The 16,730-nt window shown below is 38.9% G+C and overlaps 1 long non-coding RNA gene across 1 annotated transcript; it reads left to right on the plus strand.

Annotated features, from left to right (window-relative positions):
* Positions 1 to 9,125: 9,125 nt before the first annotated feature.
* Positions 9,126 to 12,501, plus strand: LOC149265237 (uncharacterized). Its single transcript, XR_016250954.1, has 7 exons — positions 9,126 to 9,213; positions 9,729 to 9,806; positions 10,913 to 10,992; positions 11,520 to 11,596; positions 11,687 to 11,762; positions 11,864 to 12,206; positions 12,347 to 12,501. It is a non-coding gene; the product is annotated as an uncharacterized LOC149265237 (long non-coding RNA).
* The last annotated feature ends 4,229 nt before the right edge of the window (positions 12,502 to 16,730 follow it).

Genomic DNA, 16,730 nt, shown 5'->3' on the forward strand with positions numbered 1-16,730 from the left:
AATATCAGTCCTCCCTGCCAAAAATTTCTTGCCCTCGAGCAAAGGCTGAACAAGCATCCTCTCTAGCTGCTGCTCCCTGTTGTCACATGTGCCACTGAATCATCCCTGACCTCTACACTATCCTGACGTGAAAGAATCCTTGAATACCAGGATCCTAGGCCATCCTGTCCAATGTGAAGCTCCCCTCGCTCCACTCACTATCCTGCCCGGTGCAAGTACCAGAAGTCCCTTGCATACCATCAATGAGTTGGGGATCGTGTAAATGTGGCACTATGCCTAACCCTTTGTGAAGCTGTCCTACCATGTAGGCCATCTCATGCACTCCAAGAGTATACTCTCAAAGATACCACCCAATCCCTGTAGAGATAATGTTTCGCTCACGTGAGCTTCTCTTGATATCTCCCTATTGGCCCACCTGCCATGGTAATGAAGCCCCCCACTCCATCAGTGACTCACTAAAGCCCAATGGACGATCTACATGATCTTCCCCTGTAGTAGTCAGCTCATCCCTAAAGGTTATTGAGTTGTGAAGAGTTATGATGCTCCGGTTCCCTACTAGTCCCAGAGTGGTGCCACCATGCTGACGCCACGCTACTCTGACTATGACATACTCCCCATCGTGTGCAAGTTGTATCCTCCCCTCCCGAGGCCTAGTGGTGAAAAATTTGAGATCCAAGCTCCTCCTGCCCGACATCTCCATGATGCCAATATCTACCCCTCCATTGCCAATCTCAACCCTGAGTCATAACAAGATAAGTTTGCCTTGCCATGCGGTGGAGGTTTCAATGATCCCCCATGTGTCAAACCCAAAGTGAATTGGATCACCCTCTGCCATGACCCTGCTCATCACAAAGTGGAGTGATCCACCCGCCAACTGGATCCCTGGATCCCCCAAACATACGGGGAGCTCATAACTCCCACTCCTCACAGGATGTTGCTGCGTAGTGTTGCTACCTGCTAGAACCCATCTGGCCCTCATCTCTGACCCCTGTATGTATCCCCTGGGTGGACCCCAAGTATCAGGAGTATGTCCCACGCATGTGAACCTGCCTTGTTCTTGCTAAACCACGCAATGAAATCCATTATCCTAACTCCTGATGATACACATGGACACTACTCGGAGTCTGGGTACCCTCTTGTAGACAAAGTCTACCATCCACCGTCCCTCAAGTCTGAGCCCAGGGGTGGAACATATGCTACCTCGACAATCAACCACGCCATCCTTGAGCCTGTATCCGACAACCTGTGCACCTACCAAGTGTCTCAACTAGAGAGTCTCCTCCTGGCTCATGACACACAGTGTCTCATCCAATTGTCTAGGGTGAGCCTCCCATGCCCTGCTGCCTGAATGGAGAGTGTCAAGGGGCAACAACCAAACACTCTGTGACTGTAAGCAACACTGGAGGATGATGGGTGGGTATGTCCCAAAGGGCATGATCAAAATTCTGCTGGAATGCTCAAGAGTAATCTTATTGACGACGCTCTCTCCGCCTTGGATCTGCTGATAACCTCCTCGAAGCAGTCTCTGCTAAACATGGTGTTCCCAGATGCTCAAAAATGTTCTCATCGATCCTAGGTGAGCTGCATCCAATGGTACACCCAATGCTCCAGTCCATAAGTCTCCTCGGAGGCAACGCTCCAAGAGCGTGCTACGCTGCATCATGTGTCACTGCATACCACCAAGTATCACTGTACTCCTTGACATGACACTGTATACCGCAACCTGTACCTGTACACCACTGGATACCCTCGGTTACGGCTATACCATCCTGTACCGTCCTATGTCCTGTCTGTGTCACGACACCAGTCACTCCCTGCATATACTCAATGTGATGTAAGGCACTCCTACTCCACAACGCAATCCAACACACTATGGTACACCACCATGCACCTCCATGTCCACCTGTAATGCACCGCTCAATGCTCCCACACATCCCTGGATGTGATGGTCTAGAGTTGTGTCTCTACATATCAGCCCACACCTGATTGATATCATCACCTCGACCGCTGCATCACTATACCCGCCAATGAATGGATCTTCACTCCAAATCCTCCCTGAGGGATCCGAGAAGTGAATCTCCCTATGTGTCAGCAGTGATGCCACCACTGCTCTGCTCCTTTGCGTCCTCTGTGCCCCACACAAAAGTGAAGAGTCCCCAGCTCCATACAAGGCACTGTCTGGTGGCCTGCCAATGCCACCTTTGTCGATAAACTTCTGCCAGAGTATGCTGATCACCCCATGATCCCGTGTACAATCGTCATATGAAGACAACCAAAGGAGTCTGTCCATAAACTAGCTGGCCACTGGTGTTGATTGAGACTCCCCTAGCGAATGTGCACGCTCAACTGCTAGGTCAACTGTACCATCCAAGTTGTAGTCAATCGGCATACCTGGGAAATGATAGGTAGTCCCACCCAGATCCCAATGCCAGTTTGGGCTTCCGGTATCCCCAGTGCCTGGAAGCTCCTGCTGAGCTACACCCGGGTCCACCACCATCTCCATAGCCTACTCCACAAGGTACCAACTTAGAATCTCTCGACATCCAACCCCAAGAGAGGGATCAAATGCATGAACTCCTGCACATAGAACAACCCCAACATGCGGATGCTGCACCCTTTGCAACTTCGAACGTCTCATCCCGTTATCCAGTTCAACACATGAGATATGACTAGGTAGCTCCATCTCTCTCTCTCCAATGGGAAAAAGTGACCCAACAGTGCTGCTAACCTGGTCATCCCCTCTGGTATGTCTAGATAACTCCACCTCTCTCCATCCAGTGCGCAGGGGTGGGTTGCTAACGCTGTAGACCCTATCAACGCGCCTCTGAAGCAGACTGTGCTGAAATCCCAACGTGTGATATCTACGCTGTCCCTCATCATTGGCCATGCAGAGGATGGTTGCACATCCTTCTCCATCATGGGCTCTACATGAGCCTTCGATTGCTCCTCCATAGACAACCCAACATGCAAGACATGCTCATCAGTCAGCTGTAGGTGGTTGTCATTTTGAAGCTCTGTCATAGACCTGGGTGCCTCATCAAGGGATACCTCAACAATGGATGTGTGCTCAATTGCGTCCACCAATTTGTCTATTGGGGCTACCAAAGAAAACTCCAATCGAGGTGACTACTATGTCACACTAGGTGTATCCTCGTGCTCCTCCTGTGTGCCATTAGCCTCATGCTCAACCGGATGGAATGTATCTAGATGAACTCCCTCCTCAATGGGTATGTTCTCTCTCTTCTCGTCACTACCTTCGCCTCCAATCTTCGCCTTTGTAGTATTGATACCAACATTTCGTTCACTAGTCATGCTCCTTTTCTTTTCTTCATCTGCAGGTCGACAACTACTTTTTCTTCTTGCTGCCCTTGCTGACATCCACTCTTCGGGCTGCCCCACTAGTCTCTCGAGGTTCCTAGTAACATTTTCAAATTTCTCATGCTGAGACATTTTTGGGCACAAGTTCAATCTGACGAATAATATGGGACTAGTGTTTTAGCCTGTGGAATTCTAGCCTACAATAACACTTGAGCATTAGTGTGATTGAGACATTTTTGGGCACAAGTTCAATCTGACGAATAATATGGGACTAGTGTTTTAGCCTGTGGAATTCTAGCCCACAATAACACTTGAGCATTAGTGTGATTTACACCCACAGCTGGCCAAAATCATAATATTCCTAATGGAAATTTACAATGATAAACAAAGCAAGCATAGTAAAAACACACAAAAATTTATAGCACATCAAACAATGAGAAATCTCCATAAACTACGTTGTGCTGAGCCATTTTATTAATATAATTGTTGGGTACAAGGGTAAAATCAGAAAGCAAGCACCTGGGCTTGCTCAAGGCAAGCTAACAATATCCAGGTGATGAAATCAACTACTTGAACATGTAATATGGCTGTCCCCAACAATCTCTGTGTTGTCCCAATGAAAACTACACTGCTAACTGCAAATAATAGCTACTAGGGCCTCCTTCGGTGCTTAGAAAATTCCAGGAATTTAACCCCGGGCTCTCCACCAATAACCCACAAAAACCCACGAAGGAATTGGCCAAATGTTGACCTCAAAATTTCGGCCTAAATTTCTCCTAGCTGCTGGCTGAATTGGGACCCCTGTTTGAGCCCTCAAATCTGCCAAATTATTTCTGAGGTCCTAGTCGAAAACCCAGAAAAACCCAGAAAGGGTTTGTTCTAGTTTTGACGCTCCAAAATTGACCAGAAATGCTTGGCCCTCCTCCACAGGTAGAAACTGTAACCTGCGGCAGTTTTTGTGTTTGCTTCTCCCCCAAAGTGTTGGAAAATCCAACAAAATACTTCCCCGGATTCCACCTCAAGCCTCAGCCCCAAAAATTACTTCATTCCTAATCTCCCAGCGTGCCTCCTCCAAGAACTGCGTAATCCTTGTGCTGCTGTTGTTGAGCCTCTCTACAAACTCGCACTCCCTATTGCTGGTACGAACCGGAATAGATGGAACTCCCTCCTTGGGCTGGCACTCGAAGTCCACCGAAGCAAGGGTTGAGATTTTCGCTCGGAAACACTCGTGTGCTAAACAACACTTGCAGACTTGGCTTCTGCTCAAGCATGCTATGTCAAAGACAATTTTCACAAAGATGAATGAATGCCCAAAATGAGTGCCTCTTGCTCTTTTAATCAAAGAGGCTCCCACATGCCCATGTGGGCCTAGCTCGACTTTCCCCCACCAACTTCGCTCCAATGAGAGCGTGTTGCCCATGTGGGCCGCAATTCTCTATGAGTGGCCCCCATGTACCACTAGTGGCTCGATTTTCTCCTCCATCCTCTAATGTTTGGGTTCACATTTGATAAAAAATACATGTGGGGCCTCTAAACTCACACTTCCTAAGTGCTAATGCGAATTAATTCAAAATTGGCCAAAAATTGATATTTCCCTTAGCAATGCTGCTAAGTTGGAATATCATGTTTTCTGCTTCTAGCGTGGTTCTCAGGTAGTACCATTCAATTAGTGGTTTGATATATACATCAAATGGTATGTTTAGATTTATATACTTTCTTGCACCACATCACACGCACACCCCCACACAATGTGCCCTAGGGAGCAAGCAAGCATATTGACCCTTCAACCAATCAATCATCCTGCTAATAGACAACACTTTTGCCCGGTGGCCCCTAGGATTTTGGGTGTTCAATATGTTTAAATATGCTTAGATACCTCTTACAAAAAGAATTATTTCTCTTATGATGACATTAACTCCATTATTCCTAGTAGAATTACATCTAGTTTAGAAAATTTATATATTTTGAGATATAGTAGGAAATAAATGGATTGGAGTTATGTTGGATGATAAGTGCATGCCTTCAACTCTTGAGTTTAACTTTTATTAAATTTCTAATATTTTATTTTGTATCTATTATAGATGGTTGATTCTAGTGAGCATGAATACGTGAAATACATAATGGATTATTTCCTTTTAACACATGTATGTTTCATATTATGATTTATTATTGCATTCAACTATCCAGTTTAACTTGTATAATGATTCTAATATCTTATTATGTATCTACTATAGATGGCTTGTTCTAGTGAGCACGAGTAAGTGGAATACAAAATGGAGTGTTTATCATTATAAAACAAACTCTAGAGGAGGTATGTTTCCATGTTTCCTATTATGAATAATTATTGGTTTTGAAATATGCTTACCGTTACTATTTGTGTTTACATTTTAACCTGATGCACCCCACTTTTTTTCCTTTCAGCGGAGGAGAGGACATTGCAATAGAGATAATGTGCAAAGGGGGAGTTTGCAATTTTTTGTTTGTTGTTGTTTACATGTTTTGTTTTTGTTGAGTTTGAGCATGACCATGCTTTGTGTTGTACTCATTTTTCTTTGTTTTGCATTTTTTTCTTTTAGTTTGGTTTTGGTTTTTTTTGTTAGGTGTGCGAAAGGAACCAAAGGCAACAGGGAGAGAAAATGAAAGGGATGAGATGGAGGTAATCATTCATAAATGAAGGTGAATCACCTTAACTATAAGTAATGCACTTCACTCAAATTATCTTTTTTTAATTCGTGACTTCATTTGCTTGCGATTCAATTTATTTTATGTTTTATGTGGTCTCATACTCAACTATATTGATCTGCTTTGTGTACTAAGTGACTATAGTTGTATAGTCTATGAAGGTCAAGTGGTGAATATACCCTAGACATTCTACAAACGCAGCACATACGATTGGTGAGCCATATTTTTTTCCTATATAATAATATTGTGCTTTAATCCACTGAAATATTTGTTGTTTGTGCAACGATTTATCGGTTTGTAATGCTTTCATGGTAGTATGATCTTGTTAACGGGTCAAGGGCAAGTAAGTATGTGTATGATTAATTTATCGCTCTGTATATTTGTTATTTAATTTCTCCTATCGTTTATTCATGATCTTATATACAATAATTTTTTTTTTTGAGGAAAAATTGAACTTTTTATTAAGAGGATAAAAAGTTACATAGTAGATGCTATTAAGCATTCTGAAAAGTAGTATCCGACATGTATCTTATATACAATATTACCTTATGCAGTGAGTGACTATAATTGTGTTTTGGATGATCAATTGGAGAAGCTATACCTTAGGCAATGCAGATGCAACATAAAGGATGGGTGAGTCATGTGGTTTTCCAGCATAATAGCATTATTATTCTTTGTTTGCATGACTATTTGTCCTTCTAGCATGGTTCTAGGGTAGTACTACTCAATGAGTGGTTTGACATATACATCAAAATGTATCTTTAAATTTGTATGTTTTTTCTCCACATCACACACACACCCCCACACAACGTGCCCTATTGACCCTTCAACTAATCAACCATCTTGTTAAGATATAACACTATTGCCTTGTGGATCATAGGATTTTGGGTGTTCAATATGTTTATATATGCTTAGATTCCTTTTTCGAAAAAAAATCACCTCTTATGAAAATAAATTTTCTATTATTCCTAGTAGAAGTACATCTAGTTTAGAAATTAATGTTTTTTGTTATATAGCATGGAATATAAATCGACTGAAACTAAGTTGCATAACAAGTTCATGCTTTCAAACTCTCTGGTTTAACTTTTATTAGAAATCTAATATTTTATTGTGTATCTATTGTAGATGGCTTGTTCTAGGGAGCATGTAGATGGCTTGTTCCAGAGAGCTCATATTTTATTGTGTATCTATTGTAGATGGCTTGTTCCAGAGAGCATGTAGATGGCTTGTCCTAGAGAGCATGAATACGTGAAATACAAAATGGACTCTTCCCTTTTATATAATAATCTCAAAGAAAGGTGTGTTTCTTATTATGATTAATTTTTGCGTTCAACTCTATAACTATTCTATATCATTAATTATTGCGTTTAACTTATATAACGATTCTAATATCTTATTTTTTATCTGTTATAAATGGCTTGTTTTGATGAGCATGAGCAAGTGGAAAACAAGAGAATGCCCATTGTTACAAAACAAATGGCCATTGTTATAAAACAAACTCTACAGGAGATGTGTTTCCGATTATGAATAATTATTGGTTTTGAATATCCTTACCATTACTAACTGTGTATTTTAACCTTATTATACTCACTCTTTTTTCCTTTCAGCGGAGGAGAGCACATTGCAGGAGAGATGATGAACAGAGGGGATGTTTGCAATTTTTTCTTTATTCTTGTCTACATGTTTTGTTTTGTTGAGTTCGAGCATGGCCATGCTTTTTGTTGTATTCTTTTTCTTTTGTTTTGTTGTTTTTTTCTCTCGTATTTTGTAGTTTGGTCTTGGTTTTGTTTGTTGGGTGTGTTGTATTCAATTTTCTTTGTTTTTGTTTTTTACATGTTTTTTGTAGTTTGGTCTTGGTTTTCTTTGTTGGGTGTGGAAAAGGAAATGAAGGAAACACGCCCTAGAGAAGAGGATGTGGAAGGTATGTGACTCAATTTGCTTTATTCAATTTATTATATGTTTTATATGTGGTCTCATATTTATGGCTTCAGGGTAGTATGATCTTGTTAATGGGTCAAGGGCAAACAGGTATGTGTATGATAAATTTATCGCTTTGTATATTTGTTATTCAATTTCTCTCGTGGTTTATACGTGATCTTATATATAATATTACTTTGTGCAGCGAGTGACAATAGTTGTAGTCTGGGATGGTCGAGTGGAGAAGATACCTTAGGCAATACAGATGCAGCATAAAGAATGGGTGAGTCATGTGGTTTTTCAACAAAGTATGATTATTATTATTTGTTTGCACAACTATTTCTCCTTTTAGTATGGTTCTTGGGTAGTACTACTCAGTTAGTGGTTTGACATATACATCAAATGGTATCTTTAAATTTGTATGTTTTCTTGCTCCACATCACACATACACACACACACTCCCACACAACGTGCCCTATAGAGGAGGTGGGTAAAGTTGAGCAAGCAAGCATGCTGACCCTTCAACCAATCAACCATCGTGCTAACATACAACACTATCACCTTGTGGACCCTAGGATTTTCAGTGTTCATAATTCTGAAAAAGAATACCTCTTATGAAAACAATGCTTGTATTATTCCTAGGAGAAGTACAATGAGTTTAGAACATTTATATTTTTTTGAGATATAGCATGGAATATAAACGGACTCAAACTAAGTTGCATAACAAAAACAATGCTTGTATTATTCCTAGTAGAAGTACAATGAGTTTAGAAAATTTATATTTTTTTGAGATATAGCATGGAATATAAATGGACTCAAACTAAGTTGCATAACAAGTTCATGCCTTCAAACTCTCTAGTTTAACTTTTATTAGAAATCTAATATTTTATTGTGTATCTATTGGAGATGGATTTATATTTTTTTGAGATATAACATGGAATATAAATGGACTCAAACTAAGTTGCATAACAAGTTCATGCCTTCAAACTCTCTAGTTTAACTTTGATTAGAAATCTAATATTTTATTGTGTATCTATTGGAGATGGCTTGTTCCAGAGAGCATGAATATGTGAAATACAAAATGCCCTCTCCCCTTTTATATAACAATATCAAAGAAAAGTGTGTTTTTTATTACGATTAATTATTGCATTCAACTCTCTAGTATAACTTATATAATGATTCTAAAATCTTATTTTGTATTTGTTGTAGGTGGAGATGGCTTGTTCTAGAGAGCATGAATATGTGAAATACAAAATGGACTCTCCCCTTTTATATAACAATCTCAAAAGATGATGGGTGAGTCATGTTGTTTTCCAACAAAATAGTGTTATTATTATTCGTTTGTTTGACTTTTTCTCCTTTTGACATAATTCTCGAGTAGTACCACTCAATTAGTGGTTTGACATATACATCAAATAGTATGTTTAGATTTATATGCTTTCTTGCACACTTAGACAAGACTTGCCCTAGAAAGGAGAATGGTAAGGTTGAGCAAGGAAACATACTGATCCTTCAACCAAACAACAATTGTGCTAATAGACAACACTACGCCTTGTGGCCCCTAGGATTTTTGGTGTTCAATATGTTTAAATATGCTTAGATACCTCTAACAAAAAGAATGATTTCTCTTATGATAACATTGATTGCATTATTCGTAGTAGAATTACATCCAGTTTAGAAAATTTATATGTTTTGAGATATAGCATGAAATAGAAGTCAATTGGAATTAAGTTGGATCACAAGTTCATGCCTTCAACTCTCTAGTTTAAATTTTGTTAGAATTTTAATATTTTATTGTGTATCTATTGCAGATGGTTGATTCCAATGAGCATAAATATGTGAAATTCAAAATGGATTATCCCCCTTCATATAACAAAAGTCAAAGATAGGTATGTTTCATATTATGATTGATTGTTGCGTTCAACTTTCTAGTTTAACTTATATAATGATTCTAGTTTAATGGCTTGTTTTGGTGAGCACGAGTAAGTGGAATACAAAATGGAGTGTCTATCATTATAAAACGAACTCTAGAGTAGGTATGTTTCCTATTATAAATAATTATTAGTTTTGAAATATGCTTACCATTACTATCTATGTCTATATTTTAACCTGATGCACCCCACATTTTTTTCCTTTCAGCGGACGAGAGTTTTGTTTTTGTTGAGTTTGAGCATAGCCATGCTTTGTGTTGTAATTGTTTTCCTTTGTTTTGCATTTTTTCTCTTTTTTTTGGTAGTTTGGTCTTGGTTTTGTTTGTTGGGTGTGTGAAAGGAAAGGAAGGCAGTAAAGAGAGAAAATGAAAGGAATGAGATTGAGGTTATCATTCATAAATGAAAGTGATTTCTTTTTTTGTAGTTTGGTCTTGGTTTTGTTTGTTGGGTGTGTGAAATGAAAGGAATGCAACAGGGAGAGAAAATGAAAGGAACGAGATGGAGATTATCATTCATAAATGAAAGTGAATCACCTTAACTATTTGTAATGCACTTCATTCATAATTATCGAGAAAACGAAAGGAATGAGATGGAGGTTATCATTCATAAATGAAAGTGAATTACCTTAACTATATGTAATGCACTTCATTCATAATTATCTTTTGCTAATTCGTGAATTCATTTGCTTGCTATTCAATTTATTATATGTTTTATATGTGGTCTCATACTCAACTATATTGATCCGCTTTGTGTACTGAATGACTACAGTTGTATAGTCAATGAAGGTCAAGTGGTGAAGATACTTTAGAGATTCTACAAACACAATGCAGATGATCAGTGAGGGATATTTTTTTCCTACATATTAATATTGTGTTTTAATCCGCTGAAATATTTGTTGTTTGCACAACGATTTATCCTTTTGTCTTAGCTTCAAGGTAGTATGATCTTGTTAATGGGTCAAGGGAAAGTAGGTATGTGTATGACTAATTTATCACTCTATATATTTGTTATTCAATTCTCTCGTGGTTTATTGGTGATCTCATACATAATATTACTTTGTGCAGTGAGTGACTACAATTGTAGTGTCTAGGATGATCTAGTGGAGAAGATACCTTAAGCAATGTAGATGCAACACAGATGATGGGTGAGTCATGTGGTTTTACAACAAAATAGTATAATTATTATTTGTTTGCAAGACTATTTCTTCTTTTAGCATGGTTCTTGGGTAATGCTACTCAATTATTGGTTTGACATATATATCAAATGGTATCTTTAAATTTGTATGTTTTCTTCCCCCACATCATATAAACACTCCCACACAAAGTGCCCTATAGAGGACATGGGTAAGGTTGAGCAAGCAAGTATACTAACCCTCTACCCACTAATAGTGCTAGCATACAATGCTACCGCCTTGTGGACCCTAGGATTTCAGGTGTTCAATATGTTCAAATATGCTTAGATTCATTTTTCGAAAAAAAGTACCTCTTGTGAAAACAATGTTTTAATTATTTTGAGTAGAAGTACATCTAGTTTAGAAAATCTATATTTTTTTGAGGTATAGCATGGAATATAAATCCGACTCGAACTAAGTTGTTTAACAAGTTTAGGCCTTCAAACCCTCCAATTTAACTTTGATTAGAAATCTAATATTTTATTATGTATCTATTGCAGATGGCTTGTTCCAGAGAGCATGAATATGTGAAATACAAAATGGACTCTCCCTTTTTATATAACAATCTCAAAGAAATGTGTGTTTCTTATTACGATTAATTATTGCATTCAACTCTCTAGTTTAACTTATATAATGATTCTAATATCTTATTTTGTATCTATTGTAGGTGGCTTGTTCTAATGAGCACAAGCAAGTGGAATACAAAAGAGAATGTCCACCGTTATAAAACAAACTCTAGCAAGGTGCGTTTCATGTTATAAATAATTATTGGTTTTGAAATACACTTATCATTACTAATTGTCTGTGTATTTTAACCTTATTCAACCTACTTTTTTCCTTTCAGTGGAGGACAACACATTGCAAGAGATATGATGTGCAAAGGGGATGTTTGGAATTTTTTCTTTGTTTTTGTTTGCACGTTTTGTTTTGGCGAGTTCAAGCATGGCCATGCTTTTTGTTGTACTCATTTCCGTTGCTTTGTTTTGTTTTGTGTTTTGCCCCCACTTTTTGTAGTTTGGTCTTGGTTTTGCTTATTGGAATTGTTCTACTCGTTCTCCTTTGTTTCCGTTTTTTGTTTTGTTTTTCTTTTCATGTTTTTTATAAATTGGTCTTGGATTCCGTTGGGTGTGGAAAAGGAAATGAAGGAAACAAGCAGAGAAAATGAAGGTTATCACCTGTTAATGAATGTGAGTCAACATGCCTATATGTAATGCACTTAACTTAAAAGTATCTTTTGCTAATTTTAAGCTCCATTTGTTTGCTATTTAATTTATTATATGTTTTATCTATGCTCTCATAATCAACTATATTGATCTACTTTATGTAGTGAACAACTACAATTGTACAACCAACAAAGGTCAAGTGGTGAAGACACACTAGACATACTATGAATGTGGGAGAAAGGATGGGCGAGCCATACTTTTGTTCTACAGAATACAATTGTTCTTTGATGCACTAGACATTCTATGAATGTGAGACAGAGGATGGGTGAGCCATACTTTTCTCCTATGAATACAATTGTTCTTTAATACATTGAAATATTTTGTTTCCACACTGATTTATCATTTTGTCTTGGTTTTGCGGTAGTATGATGTTTTTCATGTGTGTGAGATTCAAGTTTTTTCCTAGAACTCTGATATGAAATAAATGGAAAAGTTATATTGGGGTTCCCATCTTGAGGGCTTATCGTTCATGATTGCCACTACTATAATATTTAACTATAAGGGAGGGCAAGTTTGTGTATGGTTAATTCATCGTTTTGTATATTTGTTATTTAAGCTCTCGTGGTTTATTCATGATCTCATATATAATATTACTTTATGTAGTGAGTGACTACAATTGTTGTATCTTGGATGGTTGACTGGAAAATATACCTTATACAATGTAGATGCAACACAGAGGATGGAAGATTCATGTTGTTTTCTAGCAAAGTAGTGTTACTATTATTTATTTGCTCGATGTTTTCTCCTTCTAGCATGGTTCTTGGGTAGTACCACTCAATTAGTGGTTTGATATATACATCAGATGGTATGTTTAAATTTATATACTTTCTTGCTCCACATCACACACACAACCTCACACGTTAATTTTTCATCAATTTGTTCTATTCTGCAACTATCACTTCAACAATATCACTTCTTCAAATTATCTAATGACAATAGAGCAATAGTAGATAGAACAATTAAACAAATGCATAGTGAAAGACAACCAAGTGATAAGAGACACGAAAATTTGGTCAATGATCAGGGCAAAATCCACTATGGGGAAAACCCTTGCAAATCTTCTTCTTATTAGATTGTCTTCAAATGTTCATCAGAGAGAGAGAGTACATCATCCAATATCAATTTCAATATCCAATATCCAATGAGCTATCCAAATCCAAGACAAAGGAGAGAGAGAGTCAACAAGAGTCAACTCAAGTGAAAATTTGTCCTAGCCAACAACAACAGTATGTGCCCTAACTAGTCAACTTTCCATGGTCAAAACAACTCTTCAATGGTTTGATCAAAGGCAATCAAATATGGCCTTGAATGAGGGTCAAAGTCAACCCAAAATAGTCACTAAATCAATGGTCAAACTCGGTCAAATTTTGCACTTGAATTTTGCGGTCAACTCTATGGTCAACATTGTTCAATGTGCCTAGAATTCCTCGGTTCTTGTGCCAATTAGTGCGGCCTTCCAAAACCAAAATTTTAAACCAAAAGTTGTAGTCAAACTATTGGTCAAAGTGCTTGGTCAACACTTGTCAAACCTGCAATAGAAGTTTGAAATTTTCGACCCTCTAATTTGTCCTGAAATTTGTCCTTCTTGCCACACATGTGAGAGAAATGATATGCCCAATAAGCTGTACGAACCAATTAGAGAAGGAGAGAGAAGATTGTGCACGCTGAGATGATGCCAAATGAGGATGAAGGTCTCTTGTATTTATATGAATTGATGAGCCTACATAATGTTGAAGCCGACCTTGGCAATTTGCACGTGTGGGCTTTAATTCAAAAACACACTTCTCCTTGTTTTATTTGAGTTTGCACATGTGTGGGCTTTAATTAAAAAACACACTTCTCCTTCTTTTATTTGAGTGATCTTTAGGTCGATTTTGGTCCCCTCGAAAAGAGGGATTTAATGCAATAATTATCTCCATCAAATGAGTTGTCCAAAGTGAAATTGTACCCTAGTTGCATAATTTAACACTCCCTTTCAATATCTATTTATTGATCATCATGTACCATCCCTGCTTATCTCTGCTCATCTCATTCTGAACATTCTCGAATCTAAAGAAAAAGAAATGTTGCAGGGGAGCTCTAGCTACCACCCTGTCTCTATCACCATCGGGGAGACTCTACTACCACCCAACATAATCATCATCATCAACATCGTCGGGAAGCCATAGCTACCACCCGGAAGCAAAGACAATGGGCGAGACCAACCTACCCCAAGCGTAGGGATCACACTCTATCCCAAAGTCCTTGACAGTAGGTGAGATCAATGTAAGGATCACACTCTACCCTGTTGTCCCTAATCATCCATCTTAACCCTAAAGAGTCAGATGGTAGAACACATGCATCCACCAACTTGAGTGAGATCCACCTACTGCAAGTGGTAGGGATCACACTCTCTCCCAAGTCCCTCAACCCATTGGCCAGATGGGAGAGGTTATCCCATAGAGTGGGCAAGACACTAACTGGGGCATACTCTGACTATGGGAGATCCCAAGACTCAACGTCCTATCGGTCAGAGGTCTCTCATCCACAGGAGCCCTATAGCTCCATTCCACACCCTGGGAGCTCAATCAGGGGGGAAAAGCGCTGCTTAGTGTTCTTGATCAGCTTGGACCCTTATTCGGAAGGGTCATCTCAACCAATCCAAGTTGCTCTCTGAAGACCAAGAACTTCCCTTTCGGAAAAGGCTTGGTGAGGATGTTGGCTATTTGCTCATCTGTGGAAATGTGAAGAAGTTTTATGACTCCTCTCTGCACCATGTCTCGAATAAAATGATATATGATCTCTATGTGCTTGGACTTGTCATGGAAAACAAGATTCTCTGAAAAACGAATCCCCCTCTTGTTGTCGCAATAAAAACTATCATGTCCAGAACCTGCTCAAATAGCTCTCCAAAGAGCTTCCTTAACCAAACTGCTTCACAACTAGCAAGGCTAGCTGCAATATACTGGGCCTCAACAGTGCTAAGGGCTACGGATTTCTATGTCTTGCTCATCCATGATATCATGGTAGATCCCAGACTAAAGCAACATCCAAAAGTACTCTTCCTCTTTACAATATTTCTAGCCCAATCTGCATTTGTATATCCATGTAGTCTAACGTCTCTAGTGGCATATCTCAGTCCAAGGTTAATAGTCCCATGTAGATATCTCAATACATGCTTGGTAGTGACTCAATGTACATGGTGAGGCTTGGTCAGAAACTACCTCAAGGTGTTAATTTCAAAATATATGTCAGGGCGAGTATTCATGAGAAACATCAAAACACCAACCAATTGTCTATACTCAGAAGGGTTTGCTAGGACCGTTCCAACAACTTCTCCACACAACTTCTTGAATTCATCTCCATAGGTGTAGGCAAGGACTTGCACTCAACCATGCCAAATCTCAACATATTTTCCTTATTAAAGGAAAATCTCGGCCTATTTTTGTCATACTTCTAGTCCCAGGAAATAGTGCATCAAACCAAGGTCTTTCATCTCGAATTAGGAAGCCATCTTCCTCTTACATTCTAGAATGAGAGGGTCTACAGCTGTCATGAATAAGTCATCGACATATAATACCAAAATGAGAGGCATACTTTGGATTGTTTTGGATCAACATTGCTCCTTGTGAATCCCAACGTTATTAAGTAATTGTCAATACGAGCATACCAAGCACGAGGGGCTTGCTTCAATCCATAGAGAGCTTTCTTCAATCGACATACATGAGTCTTCCTATTATGAACTTCAAATCCTGGAGGTTGTTCAACGTACACTTCTTGCAGCAAACCATGTAAGAAAACGATCTTCACTAATGATGGAATGAGGGTTGCATTCATTAAAGGAAAAGTACTTACTTGGCCTGTTGAATCCTACATGAGAAATGCCTTCACATTGGGATCTAAGGTTGTTAAAATTTGCAACTAGGGCCAAACTCCATGTGGGTCATCTTATTTATGGTAGCTGATATTTTTCTTGGACTCCTCTCATCGAGAGGTGTAGGATTGATCTAAAGATCATCCGATTCCGATAAGTATTCATGGAGATATGAATTTATTTGTGTTATGACACGATTCGTCAAGGTTGGCCAGCAACCAAATAACCCCCTCTTATGCTCAACGTTTTAGTATAAAAGGAGATGTTTGGATACACTTCACTCTTGATTTCTGTCCACTTGTTTTGGGTTTTAGTTGCAAGAGAAATCTAAGAGGATGAAGCCCTAAATGCAGGTCTAGAAGGAGACCCTATTCGCAACAAAAGAAAGATGCCCTAGCTGCTGTCATAATGAAGCCTAGCTATAGGTCTTGTGAAGGTTTGGCTGCAGTTCAAAGGGAGATCTATCCACCGTTTAGGGTAGCTTCAGTACGTAGTAAGGTAGCCCTAATCTTGGAGACCTAGCCGCAGATCTAAGGAAGGGTTATAGCCTAGCTTTGGAGGAGCCATAGCTGATGTAATAACGTGCTGTAGCCGCAGTCTATTCATAGATAAACGCATTCATGATGCCCTAACCC

This window comes from Pinus tabuliformis, chromosome 6 (assembly GCF_031772625.1).
Source record: "Pinus tabuliformis cultivar Carrire ecotype Pingquan chromosome 6, CPIR1, whole genome shotgun sequence".
NCBI lineage: Eukaryota > Viridiplantae > Streptophyta > Pinopsida > Pinales > Pinaceae > Pinus > Pinus tabuliformis.